The sequence below is a fragment of the Pleurodeles waltl genome, chromosome 3_1, assembly GCF_031143425.1.
Source record: "Pleurodeles waltl isolate 20211129_DDA chromosome 3_1, aPleWal1.hap1.20221129, whole genome shotgun sequence".
In the NCBI taxonomy this organism is placed as follows: Eukaryota; Metazoa; Chordata; class Amphibia; order Caudata; family Salamandridae; genus Pleurodeles; species Pleurodeles waltl.
Genome location: NC_090440.1, coordinates 1,778,457,112 through 1,778,475,876, shown reverse-complemented (window position 1 = coordinate 1,778,475,876; position 18,765 = coordinate 1,778,457,112). Strand labels below are relative to the sequence as shown.

General features: G+C 42.9%; 1 protein-coding gene across 2 annotated transcripts in view; it reads right to left on the bottom strand.

Moving 5' to 3' along the window:
• Window positions 1–18,765, bottom strand: part of MAP3K13 (mitogen-activated protein kinase kinase kinase 13) — a 305,117-nt gene that overhangs the window by 195,670 nt on the left and 90,682 nt on the right. The window contains exon 1 of one of the 2 annotated variants that reach the window (XM_069225804.1): window positions 9,328–9,568. The exons of the other annotated variant lie outside the window; for it this stretch is intronic. The gene's annotated coding sequence lies outside the window, so the exon portion shown is untranslated. Of the gene's footprint in view, window positions 1–9,327; window positions 9,569–18,765 lie in introns of those variants that run through there. 2 annotated transcript variants of the gene reach the window in all.

The following is an 18,765-nucleotide window of genomic DNA, read 5'->3' as shown; positions in this document are numbered from 1 at the left end:
AAATGCTTACATGTGAATGAGTGCAGTGTATGTTTGAAGTGGTAAAATGAGGAAGATGTGAGGGAGTGCATTCAGGAGAGAGGGGCAAGAGGGTGCTGAAGAGGAAGGAGAGGAGGTTGAAAATGTGCAGATGGATGAGATGTGAACAGAAAAAGGGCATACATATCTAACGTAAAGTACACATAACTGAAGGCCATTACTCCTTCCATAGGCCTCAATAATATTTAATCCACAGTCTAAAAATTTTAAAATTGAAACACTTCCAATGTTAATTATTTATAACTAATCATTATTGTTATTCATTTATCTTAAACAGCTAACAACCATTGACCAAGCCAAGAGTGCTGACAGCTTTTAGGTGTATGTCAGCTGTTGTGTTATATTTCAGGATGCAATAAATCTCAGAAAGAAACGAAAATATAAGCCAGGTGGCACACTATGGGAATCACCAAAATTTATTTTACATGTTCCCTTTTAGAGAGCCCCCACTTTTTTCATCCCACTTAAAGATCTGTCTGCACATATTTTTGTATGATTGATTGCAGCCAGCAGATGTGAGTGCTTCCTGATGCCTCGTTAGAGCATTTTCTTGCAAAGTGGATTCTGCATGCAGTGCAAGACACTGGGCAAGCACACACTTTGGAGGGCCTGAAGTTGTCACGCTGTACAATTTAAACATTAACGTAACTGTTGAACGTATTAATGCAGCACGATATGGGGCAGTTTTTAAATGTGTTTAGTATTTCAAGACTATACATTCCCACTGCTTTATAAACCTTGCTTTCTCATTAAATTCATTTGCTTTCAAATGCACCATTTGTCAATCTTTTTTCAATTTTTGCTTGGGAGGACTCACCTTGGAAGCAAAGTTTGTCCATTAAGCTTACTCGCTTCACTCGCTGCATAAAAGTCATACCCAACTTTTACGGCCCACCACTTTCAAATGTCACTAGCCGCCACTGCTAAGTATTACAACAATATAATCAATGATGTTATCAAAGGTGTTATGAGTGCCATAATTTGTGGGGTAATTAGCAGAGAATTGCGAGGGTATTTAGCAAAGCACGGCGAGGGCGTGAGTTATAGTTACCTTAGGGCCTTACCATCCACAGACCCTCATCACACATTCTTCCTCTTTTTTTTAAAACATTTGTTTCTTAAGTCTCACAGGGGTCAGAGCTGTCCCATGTCCCATGGGAGCTTTGCTGGACCACACTGTGGCAGCCAATTTCTTTTTTAATTTTGTGCGAAGGAGGGTCCCTCTGCGAGCCATTTCACCCCCACAAAGGCTAGGAGGTCAAGGTATACATAATCTGCCCGATATCATTTTTAATTGTAATTATATATATATATATATATATATATATATATATATATATATATATATATATATATATATATATACCAACAATTTCTCCTCGACTGATACACAAAGAGGACAGCACTCAGGATGCCATAAGAAACAGTGTAATTTAATAAGCGAACACAACGTAATGTGTTTTGGCACTCTGTGCCTTTCTCAACCTCAGAAAAAGGGCACTAAGTGCAGAAACGTTTTATGTTGTGTTCCCTTATTAAATTAAACTGTTTAAGGCATCCCGCGTGCTGTCCTCTTTGTATATCAGGTGAGGAGAAAGTGGAATCTAATTGACGCTGTGGCGAGGCGTCGTGGCAGCACAACCAGCGGTTTCCTGTAACACGGCCTCGCCACAAAGTTGCAGTTTGTTGTCAAACATCTTTTAACTTTAAATAGGAGCTACAAAACAAATCACCACATAATGGTACGCCTGAAGTGCAGGTAAATAGTTGCTAATTAAAGTTTAATATTAAAAATAACAAAAACTAAAAAACACACTAGGAAACAGGTTTATCAGTGAAGAGATAGGAACTATCTTAGGTGGATTTGGACTATGTTTGTGCAGCCATTCATGCTGTGTGCTGAGTTGGGCGTAAGCAAATGTGAATGAAAATGTAACAGACCAATAGATGAAGCCTACTGACTAAAAGCACATCTATGTATATATACAATGTATGTGTTTTTTTTGTTTTTTTGGAAAGGCATAGTCTGGAGAAACAGCTAAAGCTATCTCAAAGGCCAGCCATAAAAGAATTACTTAGTCAAAGGATTGCTCTTTGGTATCCCCCCTCTGTTTTTATCCTCTTCACCAGGGTCAGTGTCTATCTGAAAAGACTGAAAAAGTGCAAGTTCCATGGAGCCAGACAGAGCCAGGAGGCCAAAATTGTGAAGGGAAAGGAACCAGTTACCCTCTTGTCAGTGACAATGTGTTGCTTGTGTTTGCCTTTCCAGTCAAATCTGCAAAGGGGAATCTTGCAACACCTAAATTAGGGGGCAGATTTACTGCTACTCTTGAAGGGAGTGTCTGAAAGCATTATGTGTGGATGCCAGCTGGTGCCTCTCTTATTTCTATTTACTGGAGCAACAAATAAAAAGTCTTTAGCAGCATGGGTGTTTTACGTTATAATCTCCCACTATGGGCTGTTGGGTGACTCGTGTGAGAAGTGCAACTGGGTTGTGAGGTACCACAAGGCTCCTCTCTTTCCCTGTATCTTTTAAACATATACATCTGTCCTCACATCCCAGCTCTAGGCAATGTGAACTGCACAAGTTACAACTATGCAGATGATTTGCAGTCGCTTTTCACACTGGATTGCTCTCTGGCTTCCCAGGAAAATTTCCAAAACACAATGGCCTCATTATGAGTTTGGCAGTCCCACCATGGGACCGCCAAACTCATGGGGAGGACCCCACCACCATAGTGGTGACGTTCCCCTCAAGCATATTGCAATGTTGCCACCTGGCTGACCGGCGGGAACATTGTAATACATGTTACCACTTGGCTGACCGGCGGGAACAGTGTTAGGATAGTGGTCTCAGCTCCTCTAAGGGAGCCAAAGCCAATATCCTAACACTCCAGCACCCTCAGAATGTGCACAGTCTGGAAAGCAGACAGTGCGCGTTCTAACTGTGCTGGGCAGGGAGGCCCCTGCATTGCCCGGGACATGGGCAGTGCAGGGGCTCCTCTGTGGCCCCCGGCACTGGCTTTCCACCAGCCTTTTCATGGTGGGGTTCCCCACCATGGAAGGGCTGGTGGAAAGAGGGGTTGTTATCAGCCAGGCGGCACTGAGTTCAGCACCGCCCTGGCTGGTTACAAGCCCGACCACTGTCATGCCGTCGGGAACCATGTTCCCGGCGGGGACAGTGGTGCCCTGGTGGGTCTGACTGCCAGGGTTGTAATTGGGCGGTCGGATTGCCAAAGTTTCGGCAGTGCCACCGTCAACGCGAGTGTGGCGGTCCTCAGACCACCACACTCATAATGCGTCCCAATGTATTTTATTTGCAACTGGATGAGTACAGCTTATCTCAAACTTAATGCAGATAAAACAGAGATTGTCATCCTGAGCAGTAAAGTATACATTTGGAATGACGTTGTTTGGCCCATTGATATGGGTAGTCCTGCACCCACTAAGAAATTGGTTAAAAGCCTGGGAAACAACATCAATAATGAGCTATTCTTAACACCACAGCTAGGATCAGTAATTGCATCATGTTTCCTAAATCTTCAAAGGATTAAAAAAAATTGCCAGCTGTTTTTACTTTTGAAGTCCTGACCCAAGTGGTCATGGCTTTCCTTATCTCCTGACTTGACTACACCAATTTGCTTTATAAAGGCCTACTGAAATGTTTATTTACCAAACTGCAGACTGTTCAGGATCTATGGCCTAGATACTGACACATACCCCTCTTTTAAGAGGCCTTCATTGGCTCCCTTTGCAGTAAAGGATCAACTTCATAATAGGTTGCGTTACCTTTAAGGAATTTCTGACAAAGGTCCCTCACTCATAAAATCTAGACTCAAGAAATACATCCCAAGCCGCAGACGCTGCTCTTCCTCTTTGAATGTCCTGTCCATCCACAACTAAACATGAAAAGGATGGGTGGTATCAGATTCTCTGTGCAGGCCTTACTGATCTGGAAATCAGAATCACCCATCCCCCACAATACAGCAGTCTCTGAACTACTTGAAGTTTAGACAGGTGCTAAAGACTCAGCTATTTCAACAATCGTATCATCCAGTGTAATTTCTCTGTTGAAGTTTAGTGGCTGTGTTACCTCTTCTGTTCCTCAGCGCCAAGAAACCTTGCGGTGTATGGGTGCTAAGCATGTATTCTATAACAAACGTGAGTTGTGTAATTTAGGTGTAAGTGGTCTGTAAAAAAAGATGGAGTTCACCAAATGTAAGTCCAAAATGGACAAGTGCTAGAAGGACAGAACCCAAGCCCGAAGAGCCAAAATGCATCAGATTCAGATATGATGTTAACTAACTCTCAGTTAGTATATTGGGAGTGGAATCAATCATGCGGAACCTACAGGAGCCATCTGCAACATGGTCATCTTATCCTTCTTGTGCCTTTCTTTAGGCCAGATGACCAAAGATTTTTAGTATTCTTTATGAAACAAAACCTCTGGAGTCAAAACATGCCCATATCTGGAATGGGTGGGCATGAGGGCCGCATCTATGACGATGACTTTTCAATTGTTTGCATAGGAGTCAGTGTTTAGGAAGGATGATCAGAGTACAGTTAACAGTGTGCTCAGAGTTATTTAGTCTGAAAAGGATTCACAGTGACATTTGTGTGGTTTTGCTAAATGGAGGTTGCATTATTACAGGGTTTTTCAATGCTATATCTGTATGACAAGTCCTTACATGTGATGTTGTACAGAATGTTCCTAAGCCAGCCAGAGGTGGACAGTCCTTTGATGCCACCTTTGGAATGCTGGAGCTGGTACTGACTACAAGAAAATATCAGCAAGTTATCAGCTGAAGGCAAAAAGGGTACGTTTTGAGAGCTGGAGAGGGAAAGAGTGGAAGCCAGAATCCATTGACATTATGACTTTTTAAAGACAGATTTTGGGTGGCTCATAATTTAGTGATCTACCCAGACTTTTTAGGCTTATCTCAAGAGAGCACCCAGGTTCTTTCAATGGTGTATCAGTGAACAAGGCTCCTGTACTCATTTAGGGCACTAGTGGTTGCAAGGCGGAGCCTGATGTTATTAGCGCCTGAGTGAACTGCAAGGATTCCAAAAAGCAGCTAATTTGATGTCCCAGAGTCTTTACTCTGTTTCCTGGCTGTTACAAAGGATTGTCAGTTGGCACTGAAAGCAAGTGAAAGACAGGTGTGCTGTGCGGGAGAGCTGCTATTAGAAAAATAGGAAATGGCTATTAGAAAAAGAAATGCAAAACCCTATTAAAGAAATGAGGTAGGGACTGTACTGAGTTTTTGGAACTGAATTTTGCTCCTATAGAAAAATGTACCAAATTCTCTCTGAAGTATTATTTAAATCAATAGAGGAAGTAAAAATGTAATCCTAAATCAGATATTCTTAGCATGATCTTGTGAGACAGATTATTGGATGAATTATATTTTAAACTTACCAGTAGTAGACTATTTCATTTCTAAATAGCAATATGCAGATGCTCTATAATGATTTCTTTGCCGATCTTCCAAAGTGAAGTCTCAAAGAGTTTTAACAAAGGCAAGGTAGAGGCATTATATTAAGGTAGAGGTGCCTAGACTGAGTGTAAGTATATAACAATCACATATAAGAGAGCCCCACGTCTTAAGTGTGCATTTATGGTACTAGTCAGAATAGCTTTTCCTAATTTGATCACCAGATCCAGATCTCCTCTTCTTCTGGACGTGCAAGGGCCCAAGGTAACATTTTTGCACATGGGTATTAACTAAGATAATGGTGTACTGATTAATACCCTTTGTGTCAAACATACAGGTAGACTATTGCATTTTGAGTCCCTTCATCCTAAATCTCCAAAATGGAATCCTCTTCTGGGACTGTTTTTTTCTGTACGAGAAACTGCAGCATCAAAGAAAAGAGGAAGACTTCCAAGACTCAGCTCCAAGCTACAGCTTACCTGAAAATAATGATCAAAAGAGCTAACACACAATCACTGTGTAGCCCCAAACAAACAATATACGAGAAAGCTCATTGTGATAACAAAGATCACATTACAACAGTAACTGTGGTCACATGAGAGCTTTAAGATCATACACAGAAATGTAAAGACCTTAAACACATGGGCCAATGAAACACACCAAAGTTTGCATCCAAGCAAACTCAGAGTCTCAAAGACAGACTAGTCCACACGATTTAAACGTGAACCAAAACCGACTTTCATGCTATGAAACCTACCACAGTTCATTATGCTTGTTGTGCCACATGCAATATGAGTAGACAAACTATAACCAATAGTTCAGTTAAATGATAAACAGAGACAAAATAATATGGTATAACAAATACACATGCACTAAACCGGAAAATATCAAATAACCTATCACACGCCTTTGCTTCCTCACCGGCTTTGGAAAGATCCCTTGCATGGCAAAAGTGAGAATGGAGGAACCAAGACAATTATTATGCAAGGCAAACTGACAAGAAAACTAGTGAGGCGTTTCAGTTCAAGAATGTGAATCGTCATGCTGACCAAATGAAATGGATGAGCTTGGAGGAAACATTTTCTGAGATTTCTAGCAGCGATATTTCCATGATTCTTCTTTGAAACAAATACTAAGATTAACATTTCAAAATTAACAGATAGCCTGTACCTCGGTGACAACATCTTGAGAAATATTGTGTCTCATTAATTATGGATCCTATCAGGTACCCACTTAGAACTACTGGAGATTCAACAGAACACGCTGAAGATTAACAGGTGATGATGAGACTCACTTTGGGGATTCATGCCCAAGGTCTGGTGCAAGTTAACCTAGATCCCTTGAGCACAGGCTGTCTACATTAATAGGCTTGAATAAAACATGCACCAAGTATTCACATTATATACATACACACAGGGCACCAGGGGCCAGAAGTGCTAAATAGTGTTCTCAAAAAATAGTTTGTAATTTGCTGGTTCAAAGGATACCTGTCTAAAAGAACACAATGTATTAAAACAGGTGATTCTCTGGTAACTCCCACAGCTGTTCCATTCGAAGTACAACATGGTTCTATCCCAGCCCACGTATTAATCGATTTTTATGTTAAACCGTTGAATGCGATATTCTCCAAGGCAGGTACTGACTTCTGTCAGTATGTGGAAGATATACAGTTGTACCTCAACACTGAAGGCACAGGTGATATTGACATTCTAGCCTAATGCCTACATGACATAAGCTCGTGAATGAAATTTAAACGTATTCCTCAAAAGAATGAATTCCTGCTTTGATCATCTAAAAGACCCGAGGCTCTCCCTGCTGACTAGCTAGCTGATAGCTAACCCACAGGCCCTAAACATATTTCCCTAGACTGAAATTAGCCAAACCTCAGGCGTCACCCATGGACAGCTCCCTCAATCGTGTCTTCCATGTGAGAGAAATCAGGAAGTTCTATAGATTTTAGTTGAAGCTGCTCAATAACTGTGAGCATTTACTGTCACCCCCAACAAGACTTCAAAACCGCCATACAGGCACTCGTGGCATATCCCATTAAATATGGTAATTCTCTAATAACTGGACTTCACAATTCACACCTAAACCCTCTGAACGCCACCCTCCACTCTGCAGCTAGGCTGATAACCTGATTGGGAAAATTCAAGATATTAACTCCTTGTAGTAGGTAACAGCTGAATCTAAAATCCCTTTCCACCCATGTACAATTGCAAGTCCTTAAAGCCTAACTAAAACATCGCCGATTTAAACTACCCTAACATCACTCACGTTGTTCATGTCTGCTGAATATACAGACTTCCCACTTGTACTGGTGCTGGCCTCAGATGGATAAAATCTGTGTTACACCCAGTAGTAGACATCATATCAAATCATCATCGCCATGAGAGCTTTAATGAGCTCTTTTGTCTCCTTCCTATAGGCACCTTACTACTGTACTGCTATTCTACACATGTTTGATCACTACTGCCTACAAATGTGTCTATCTTTTAAATGCTCCAAGGTTATACTCGTGCCAGTGAGCTCTCACAGCCCTCACTAACATATTTTTATATAATTTCTCTTCCACTTTTAGATTTTATGCAAATTCTTTTTTATAACAAAAAGCATGCCAGCTAATGAACTGTGCCACAAGCTGACTGCTTGCTAACAAATCCATAGCATACGTGTCCCCTTTTCAAGAATCGGGAGTTATTTGATCAGGACTTCCATTTCTGGGATCTAGTCCGTCGTGAGCAAAAGTAGCACGCATGTGTGGGGGTGCTCAAAATCCCACTTTTGGTATACTAAGTAACTGCCATTCCAAGCGAGCAGGTACATCCCATGACTTGTCAATCAAATGATTCCCGGGAGTATGAAAATAGGGGGTGGGACAACAGCAGTTCTCCCATCGCACCCTGGCACATGCAGTCCATGGTGTTTTTAATTACAAGTAGAGAAGTCTTTACCGACAGTGTGGCACAGTTCAAGCGATGACTACAGCATCTGCGTTTTCAGAGCGTGTCTTTACCTCAAGAGCAACGTCCTTGATATCAGAAGCAACGAACATGTTGTTTCTATTATTCTTTTATTTACTGTAATCTTGTTGAAAGTTAGATAAAGGCGCACTAAAGTGGGAAGAATTCTGCTGACAACGCATATGCGTGCTGTAAAATTCAAGCACATGATCGTGCCCAGCTACGAATGTATCGTGTACAAATATTATTTTACTGTAATGTACCCAGAAACAAAGGATTTCGGAATATATTCTTTAACTTACTTTCAACATGAAGATGGGAACCTGGTGACAGGGTCAATAAATAGACTTGCCGCAGAATGAGTGCTGGGTACACCTGCCTCTCCTCCCCCGCGGTGCGACTGCCAGCCAGAGGCTTGCCATCACATGTTCGTGCCCAGACAAGGAGTACCCCTGCGCTCATTAACCTGCACCCCATCTGTTCCATATTTACTGTGCATCAAAACCATTTAAGATATCGAAGAACCAGGTCCTTCTTGCACCCCCTTTAGGTTTCTCGCATAACGGGACCCATTGTTTTATAAAGAGAATCGGGTTTACGTAACATGTAGACATTACACTGTACAGTAAATAAATGCGTTCTGTAATGCTCACAAGCACAAAAAAGGGTGAAACGCTACCATGTAAGCTGCACATGTGCTGCGCCTTTTCTTCCTAAAAACAAAGGTTGCCTTTTCCTCTTCTCTGCATCAGTTTATGGTCCAGTAATCCCTCCCGCACAGATGCACGCGCCATCCGTCCTTCAACGCTCAGCACGAACACTACACACCTCCTGCCCCTCCCCCAGCACATCTTCAAATAAAACAAAGATATGGGAATATGCGAACTCACCAGGCTGAGGAATTCCTACACATGCTCCTGTTTTTTCCAGTCACAAAGCAAGACTGCAAAACGAAAGGTGCAAAGGAGACATTTGAGGGTTCCGGGAATGAACGAGGAAATTCCACCCCCACAATCCTGCAGCCCACTGAGCCCAGGGACTCTGCTGACGTCACAACGGTTTCATGAATGGATGGAAACGGGGCTGCTTTAGAATTCAGCACAGGCCACGCTCTGACGTCTGGAGTGTGCTGAGCAGAGAGGGGGAGGAGTGTCAGCCAATCGCCGCCCAGCAGCCCCATGCACTGCCTCTCGCCTACAATGGATCTTTACAGATAATAAACACAGCCCGCCAATCCGCAGCGAGCCCCGCGCCCTTCAGTGTTAAAGTGCCACCGATCATACCAGCCGGGAAGGGGAAAAGGCAACCGTGTAATTACTGCTGAGATGCTGCGTTACTATCTACAGCACTCGGGGGACGATTTTTGTGGAGAACAATATAACCAACCGCCCCACCCCCTGCCCCATCAAAGCACACAGAATACAAAGGAACTGAATTTTTAAGAAATGTTTGGTTTCCTTTCCTCTCTTATGAGCACTCAGCTGGTCAGTATTTAAATAATCTGTCAGGTACATGGGCACTGCGGATTTCTGGCGTGAAAATTACAAACGGCCTTTATTCTTATTACAGAAAATGAAAGCATTGACAGAGTGCAGGGGACAGTAGGTATTTATACTCATGTACGAGGTTCGGTCTATGGTAACAGGTAAGATACGTAACTTTAAAAATCTTAACGACGGCTAAGGACTCTCGGGTGTAAAACAATAGATCGTGCTTAATGTCGTCACTACTACATGGTACATGCTGACGTTTGCTTTATGGAAAAAGAAAACGCAGATAAACAAAAATCAGCTGCAGAATCAGACGAACGCTGAAGGGGAGAAGGAAACAGAACAAATGCATTGACATGTTGAGTTAGTTATTTGATGCTCATGAGGTAATTCATGTTAAATTCAAATGAAACAACATTTGCTAGTCCTCTGTGATTACAGCTATTGTCGAAGATAACAGGAATCGCCGACAGTGGGTTTCCTGACAGCGCGAATAATGCTGACATGGTTGCTGCAAATATATTTATTATCTTTACCAGGTTTACACAGGTATTCTGATAACTAACTAACTGCATATCTGCGATTTTCTATGGCGTGGTACAATACCACATTCTATTACATATGCAGCGCTATTGCCAAGCTCAAGATGGCAGCTATCCAATATTTAGCTGTGTGGATGCAGGTCACGGCCAAGCTAGAAGGGTTGGTTGTATTATTGAAATTCGCAGTCTGGCCTTACAAAATAGAGGCAACATATTACACCCCAAATAATGGAAACTAGCAACTCCAATTGTAGCATATGACAGCACACATTACCTATTCACATATCCAACTAATGTGAAGCACCAGCTATACATTGGTGAATGTTGGGGCTTTTACAGGAGTCGCAGGTAAACCAGGGGTTACTGGACTCAGTTTGCGTGAATCTGTGCAATTTACCAGTTGTGTCCTGGGTCTTAACCCTACAGTTGGACCCAAAACAGATCACTAAGTACACCCATTTAGTGTTTGACTCTCAACAGTAGTCAAGAAATTACTGTCTAGCCAGTACTTTGGTTTGCAAAAAAGAAAACTATTTTATTACTATTCAGACCACTAGAAATACTGAGGATACTCAACAGAGGGCATTGTCTTATGGGTACTAATAGGAGCAGCTACCACTGTATCCTCAGGGACAGTTTATGATGGTAAAATGCATTTGCTCCTGCCCTACGAATGGGAGTCTCCATGGCTTTAGGGGAAGCTCTTGTAGCTTACTCAGTAATCCCATTAGATCATCTTTCACGCCTTCCTCTGGGTTCAGTGTTCTACCTGGAACAGTTTGTGCAGTTCACAGTGAGCAAAAGATGCCTGCTGGTGTTGCTGTCAGCAGTGACATGCTCCTCTGGTGGTGTTCAAGCAGCAGGTCCCGTCAAGCGCTGTTGATGTTCCCTTTTGTTGAAAGTGCTGGTACCTGTCAATCCGTTCAGTAGCAGCAGTGCCAGTACCAGTGAAGAGGGGGCTGCATCTGAGTCAAAGTGTGCGAGGTCCTGGTGGTCTAGCGGCTTGGGTTCCTTCATGGGCCCAGTCACAAGCCATAACACAAACAAGTTAAGTACTCACTGTGGGTAGCAGCAGTGATGTTCTCATGTTTGTGCAGTCTCTTCAGGGCACATGCAATATTTCCAGTTCTACTTCAACCACAATGGCAGCCAGCTTCCTGCAGCACCTGGATGTTTCTTGGTGCTACACAGTTGGCTTCTGAATTTGCTGTGTTGAGTTCCATCTGGCACCTTCTGGTTCAAGGGACAGTGCAGATGCCTGTGTTGGGGACACCTCAGGGACCTCGAATCTCACCCATTGCATAGTGGTGCATGTCTCTTCCCCATGCCACAGCGATGGTGTGGAAGCATCTCGCCTGGGCTCCTTCCCAGCCTCTCACCTTCACAGCAATGTCTTCCTCATGTAAAGGCACCTCTAGTGCCCCTCCTAAACAGCTCTGTGCTTGAAGTAGGGTCCTGGCAGCCCCTTAAAGTGGATTCAACCAAATTTCTCTACGTTACTGGCCCAAAACTGGAAAGAAGAGTGGGAGGTCGCCACTCCAAACCTGGCACTCTAAGCATTCTCCAGATCTCCATTAATATGGAACCACAGGCTTCTGGTCATGAAATTCTTACACACTAGAATTTTCTTACCCATCATCATGCTCGGCTTAGAGGCAGACTTTGTGGATTCCATCAACTCAGTTCTGTGACTGGTCCTAGGCAGTTCTGTACTTTTCCTATTTCCATTAAGACTGGTCCATCTATGGTCTTTGACAAGAGCATGAGCAGGAAGCTGGAGTGAAGCTTAGAGTCTCCTTTCAGGATAAATTCAAAATAAGGGCACACAACATAAATGGGCTGACCCAATCTGCTTCCTGTTAATCGGTGGGGTTTAGCCCTTCTAGAGAACAAAGGGACCCACTGTGACCTCTCTTAAAACACTCTCTAAGCTGGTCCTCCAATTCACATCTGCTGTCTGGGCTCTCTCTGACACTCCATATAAGGAATCACTTGTGTTCTATAACATACAATATGGAAGCCGGTGTGGTCATGGTCATATGCACAACTCACACCTAGCCTGCTTCTCCCATTCATGTGAACAAGTTCATACAAGAGACATCAATGTACCATATGGGTTGGTGAAGGATCCAGCTGAAGGAGACTGGGCAGACATATTTTAAAACACAGGAGATGCCTTAAGGCCACTTGTGAGAAATTGTGTACTTGAGTCTGGTGCAAAAACCACGCACTTGAGTAATTTCGTATAACATCACAAATAGGTATTGATACACCTTTGAGGTGAGAGACTGGAGGGTTTAGAATACTGGAATATGGAAGGTTACTGCATTCTTTAGAACCTAGACTGCTAACCTCTACATAGTAAAATCAACTTTGGGTTGGATGATACAATTGCAGGGTACTTTGTAGCTGAGCACAAAAGGCCAACTCACCATTTTTACCTTGCCTGGCAACATTTTGTGTAGTTGCATTCAGGTTGCATACAGTTCACACCCAGCCTCCAAGCCATTCACCTTTGTTTTGTTCTCCCTCTCAGTTCCTCAGTACCCACATCCCCAGCTTCTTGTACCTTACCTGGAACCCTAGTTTTTGTGTTTGGAGTCGTGGCTCATTTTGCTATGTTTACTATCTCTTGCAGTCACTGCTGGACTCGCACGTTTCCATGGGCGCTGTAAAGGATGTTGGTATTTACAGCATTAGTCGGCAGGTAAACTGAATTAAAAACGCTTGATTAACGTGCCACCTAAAATGCTGGTGTTTAGTAACCTGCTGTACCTCATTTTTGTGTGAAGACCTGCATCCCACTGATTGGAAGTTGTGCTTTGTGTGAAAGAGATGATGCGATCGCACTTGTACCTGAGAACATTTTTTTTATCTCTTTCCTCCTTAACCCCATTTCCATTGGGTTGCTTTTTCTGGTAGTAGTTCAGTCTCCTGTCAGCTTGGAGACTAGAGGAGGATGAGGATACTCATTGGGTTCACTGCTTGGAGACTGAAAACCTGGCACTACTCTCCCAAGCAGTTAATAGGTAAGAAGACCTGTCCTGAAACTATCATCACATTTCTTCCACTACTGACAGCCAATTATAGCCTTCTGAGATGACAGCAGTCACTCTTTAAAGAAGGGTGAACATGGTGTGCCCCACCAGCTACTGAACCCCACTTTAAGTTACACTCTAACCTCACCCCGCAAGCATGGTCATGTGTGCTGAGGTGGGGGGCACAAAAGCACTATAGCTTGCTATAGGGAACATCAGATGAGGACACACACTCTCCAGAGTGAATGCAGGGGACCATTCTCTATCCCAGTAATGGAGGAAGGCATTTGAGCTGCAGAGCACATATTTGGATTCCCGGGCATTCTAATTTCTCAGACATACATTAAAACTTTGCAAGTTTTATGTTTATAATTTGTTCTCTGGTGCATCCACAGAGCTGATTGACTTTGCCTATCACTAATGTGCTATGTCAAGGACTGGACACTGAAATGGTCTGTTCAGGGCCCTCCTTAATTGCCAGAGGAAAGGGTGACTCCTTCCAGTAGCCGCAGTGGGACCTTGCACAGAGTAGTATACGTGAGAGGTGACAAAGATCTCTGCTAAAGGTCGCAGCATGAAAGAAAAAATCTACAAATTGGAAAACACCACCCTTGGAAATCTTAGTAAATCTTGATTGAAGATAGAATTGGCGAGAATATTGAGGTGCCAAACTCCTAAAATCATCAGGAAAGAGAAAAGAGACAAGCAGAGCAGTAGGGCCAATGAATAATACACAAAGAGAATATGAAAAGCAAATAGGTACTGAGCATGACAAAATAAATCAGGGAATGTAATGCTTTGTAACACATCGTGCCCTTTTAAGTGCTGTATTATGTATACTTGAAACAGGAACTGATCTCACAGGAAGTCAAATCTGCAACATCTTGGATTGGGATTCTCCAGTAACATCCAATGGACTGATCACCAGCTTGGAAGGGCATTATATAAGGCTTAGCTCCGTTCCTCTTTGAAAGTGATGATATTCATTCCAGCTGAAATAAGCACACATTTGCCAGCAATATAGCCATCAGAAACTCTGCTGCTGCCCACACTCCACACTACCGGCAACCCATGGGCCACCACAAGCGCAGAAACCGTGAAGCAGCCTCGTCGGCACAACAGCTCCAGGTCTGATTGAACATAGCATTCTGCAACGCTCTGACGAGAAGCTTGTTAGAAACTTTTCTTTCTTTTATACACCATAGATGAGTTCTTGGTAATGCCTTCCTCACAAATGTAACAGAGTGTCATAAAATGCACCATAAAAAGAATCATAGGCATCTTCAGCAGGGTGACTAAGTTGCACATTCTGACAGGATGTAGAACTCTCCCTGTTAATCCATTCATTTGCAACCTATGTATTTTGTACAAAAAGTGTTAACAGCAAGTCAGCCATAAGGTAGCCTCCTATTTTTAAGTACACATGCCTGCACGCTGTGCCCAACCTACATAAAGAACTGGCAGGCGTGGGACAAGGCCAGGGCGAACCTGGAGTAAGACAGTTTCTGTGCCATTCTTCCCAGCCTGCCAACTCTCAGCCATGAACCCAGCCTCCATCAAAGGCCCTGTTGCCCATCCAGGAACCTAAAAGCCAGCACAGCTTGTGGGAAATGTTTAAAGTTGTACCCGACCCAGCCTGGTAAAAGAATTTCAGCATTAACATTTCGAGGAGAGTTTGCAGCAAATCCAGCGTGGCCACCACCTAGTGTTGCTGAAAGTCTGAGAGACACGCTGACCAGCCCAACAGAAATGAAGAGATCAGAAGTGTGTTCAACCTTCAGTGAATGGGTGGAGGCTCAGTCAAAACACATTCCTACCTGAAAGCGTGGCAAAAGAGCAACAGGACGCTGGTTTTAGGCACAGAAGAGCAGAGGGAGCCCCAGCTGCAGTCCATGCTGCTGAGGCCACAAATGAAAGGAGGTATACTTTACTGCAAGGAACTGAAACAACTGCGCCAGATACCTGCAAATGGGGGCACTCGCCAATGAACAACAAAGGGTGTGAGCAAAGCACAGCTGCCGTCTGGCTCAGCACTCCTCCCTCACCCTCTCTTTTTAATAGTGGTGCAGAAGCAGAGAGATAAGATGGGGCCTGTGAAGGGCCCTTGGAAATGGAGAAAGTGCCAAAACCGGGTACCTACCTCCAGCATTGATGACCCACAGCAAAATGGCAGAAGGTGTGTGATTTGCTGGCGTGGCATAAATATGAGGGGTGAGCTGTGAAGTGGAGCCTTAGATCAGACTGGATGCGAGCCGAGCGGGAAGGGAAAGAGGACATCCTCAATTATCCAGCAGAGGGGTAAGACGTCCCCTCTGTTGTGAGATTCAAGTGTTAGAGGTGGACTGCCACCAGGGGGTCTCTCTCTCAGCATACCATAAGCCAAGAATTCAACATGAGGGAAAACTTGGATCCAAAAGATGTATCATGGGGGAGAAATTAGAGGCCCAGAGGCCCCCCAAAAAGATTCAGATATACTGGGGTCCCCCGATGAGGTCCTTTAAAACTAGACTAAAACAAGGCAGTTGGGGGGGGGGGTTGAAAAACAGCCAGCTGAAAGAGTAGCCAGGGTCTAATAGAGAGAGACTAAGATGCGGCCATTAGAAACACAAGTAAAGCAGATAAGAGGGTATATGGTATATTTCCCTCGATTACATTAGTACTTGGAGCAACTGCCCAGAGGATAGCTACTTTTAGTAGTCACTAGTATAGACCCCGCAAACAATCTTCAAGATAATAAATGTCTTTGGAAATGGTCCACAAACTCCATGGGGCCAAGCTCAGAGTTAAAAATGGACCTCAAGTTCCCAGATTGGGTTGTAGCCTGTCTGCAATGCCTGCTGACAAAAGTAATTTGCCTGCTGGTAAAAGTAGTTTTCCTGCTGACAAAAGTAGTTTGCAACACTATTTGGTATGTTGCCAAAGTCATCAGAGTGGGTCAGATCTCGTTAGATCATACCCTTGGGTAGCCTGCGATTGACTACAAGTTAATGGCAACAGCGAAAAGCGTCAAAAATAAGACACTCAGTTAGGAATAAGTTCACCAGGTCCACCAGTAATAAAAGAGGTACCCACAAACTACATTCAACAGATCCCCACCCTGGAGTAGCTATTAGTCTTTGAACTACAATCCACTAAATGGAGACCAGTCGACTGTAACAGAAGATTTCATGGAGCAGAGTCCCCAAAGCCTGAAAGATGACTTGTCTTCCCAAGAATGGAAATTAATGTAAACGTGAAAGAAATTAAGCAACACACCCACTCTCTTGGAAATAGGGTTGCTCATCTTGAGGATACTGTAACCAGTAGATCATAAGAACAAGAATCCTCGAGACATGAAGTTATGATGGTGCATGACAAGATTATCCTATTGCAGGAAAAACTTGAGGACCTCGAGAACACTTCTCAAAGTAACAAAGTGCTTAAAAGGTGAGTACCTCGAGAAGCAGAAGGATCCGACATCGAGACCTATGTGCAAATAATTTTTAAAGATTTGCTTTATTAGAAGAATGAAAAAAAATGGAGGTTGAACTTCACAGAGCCCATGGTACAATGGAAGGTGGCTGGCCTAAGGGTCGAGCACCCGGCATCCTCACTAGCATACATCATTTACAGCTGAAAGGGACAATACCGTACACTGCCAGAAACTCTTAAGAATTGTCAATTTAAAGGAACCAAATGCCTCTCATCAGTTACTCTATAGAAGCATACAGTCTTTAAGCAGATCTGCAACTTTTTTTTTTTTTTTTTTTTAGAGACAACAACACTTAATTTCGATGGGATCATACTTTTCGAATTACCTTTAGAAAGGTACACCACTTGAAAACTCTGGAGGAAGACGTCCAGTTGCTCATCTTGGAACTCAAACCAGCTCAGACTCAAGAAACACAATTCAAACAAATATAATGTCCAAAGATCCAGCAAAAAAAATGAGAGCAAACCAAAGTATCCTGACTTTTGAGGTGACGTTTAACTGAAGCAGTGAGAAAAGACCAAAGAGGATGCGGCCGGAAGGTGTAAAGCCTAGGTCTGCCAAGAGCTAGAAGTGAGGCAGCAAGCTGGTTGGATAGCAGGGGATACAAATCCTAAAGGTCTCACAAGATGCCCTCATAACAACTGTGAGGATGAGGAGTGGGCGGGGTCCTGAAGGGGAGTAGGGGGGGGGAGAGGGTGGAGTTCAGAGGTGCAAGAGATCAGATGTTTTCAAATAGGGTAAGGGGGTTCTAAAACACTTTATTCTAAACACTGGCATTACGTTCTAAGTTTGGTTTAGTTGAGTTAGATTCCATGGGTTCCACACAACATGGTTATTATATTGAAGGCAGAAACACACATTGAAAGTGTATTAACCACACTAGATGATTACCGTTCGAGATTTTAAATGTATCTCCCTTCATGTTAGGAGTCTAAACGCCCTGGCAAAAAGAGCCAGAACGCTGCATTTACTCAAGATGATCTGTTCTATCCTGTTCAGTCTTGTAAACTGGGAAAACACAAGCAGATTGTCAGAAATTAAGACTCACTTGGTGTTTAGGATAACTTCCTTTATAACACTTTTCCGCTGAAGATTAGTTCTCAAACACCAGTTAAGGAATTGCATTCTGAGAACAAAGACACATCAGAGTCAAAGGAGTTGCAGCTGTGAACACGTGCGCATGAGCAAGCACTGTATTGGAATTCTGTTTCAACTGAGATCTGGTCTTCAAGTGGTGCAGTTAAGATTCACGTTTAAATGCTCTTGGGGACTTGAACACAACACTTCCCAATATATTCCAGTTACTTTGAACAGGAAAATACCTTTGAATTATTTGTTTGCTTTTCTGCATTGGGAAAACATATCCTTTGATTTCAAAACACTTTACACTCAATTTACACTCTTGCATTTATTTGTTTCAAGCGACTGCAATCTGGATCTGAGTATAATTCCCTCATCTCTGTTTATTTGGAGTGTCTAGCAACTTCCACAATTATTTCTATTGGACTTCGTAATTATTCTTCCAAGAAAGGGGCGATGGTTGCAAGAAGGTGGTACTAGAAAACATACTATGGTTACAGTTTAATTTGTTTTTCTTTTCTCTGAATGAATGTTTTTTTTCCCCCCAAATAGAGTATTTTGCTGAAAGGAAAATATATTGTAACATAGTGCAGACAGCCAAAAAAGTTCAGATAACACTAAGGTGTATGTGAATAACACTTGTGTGTTTGAATCTAAGTCCATTAAAACATATGAATTAATAAGTGTTATTATTTTTCTTAGGTAA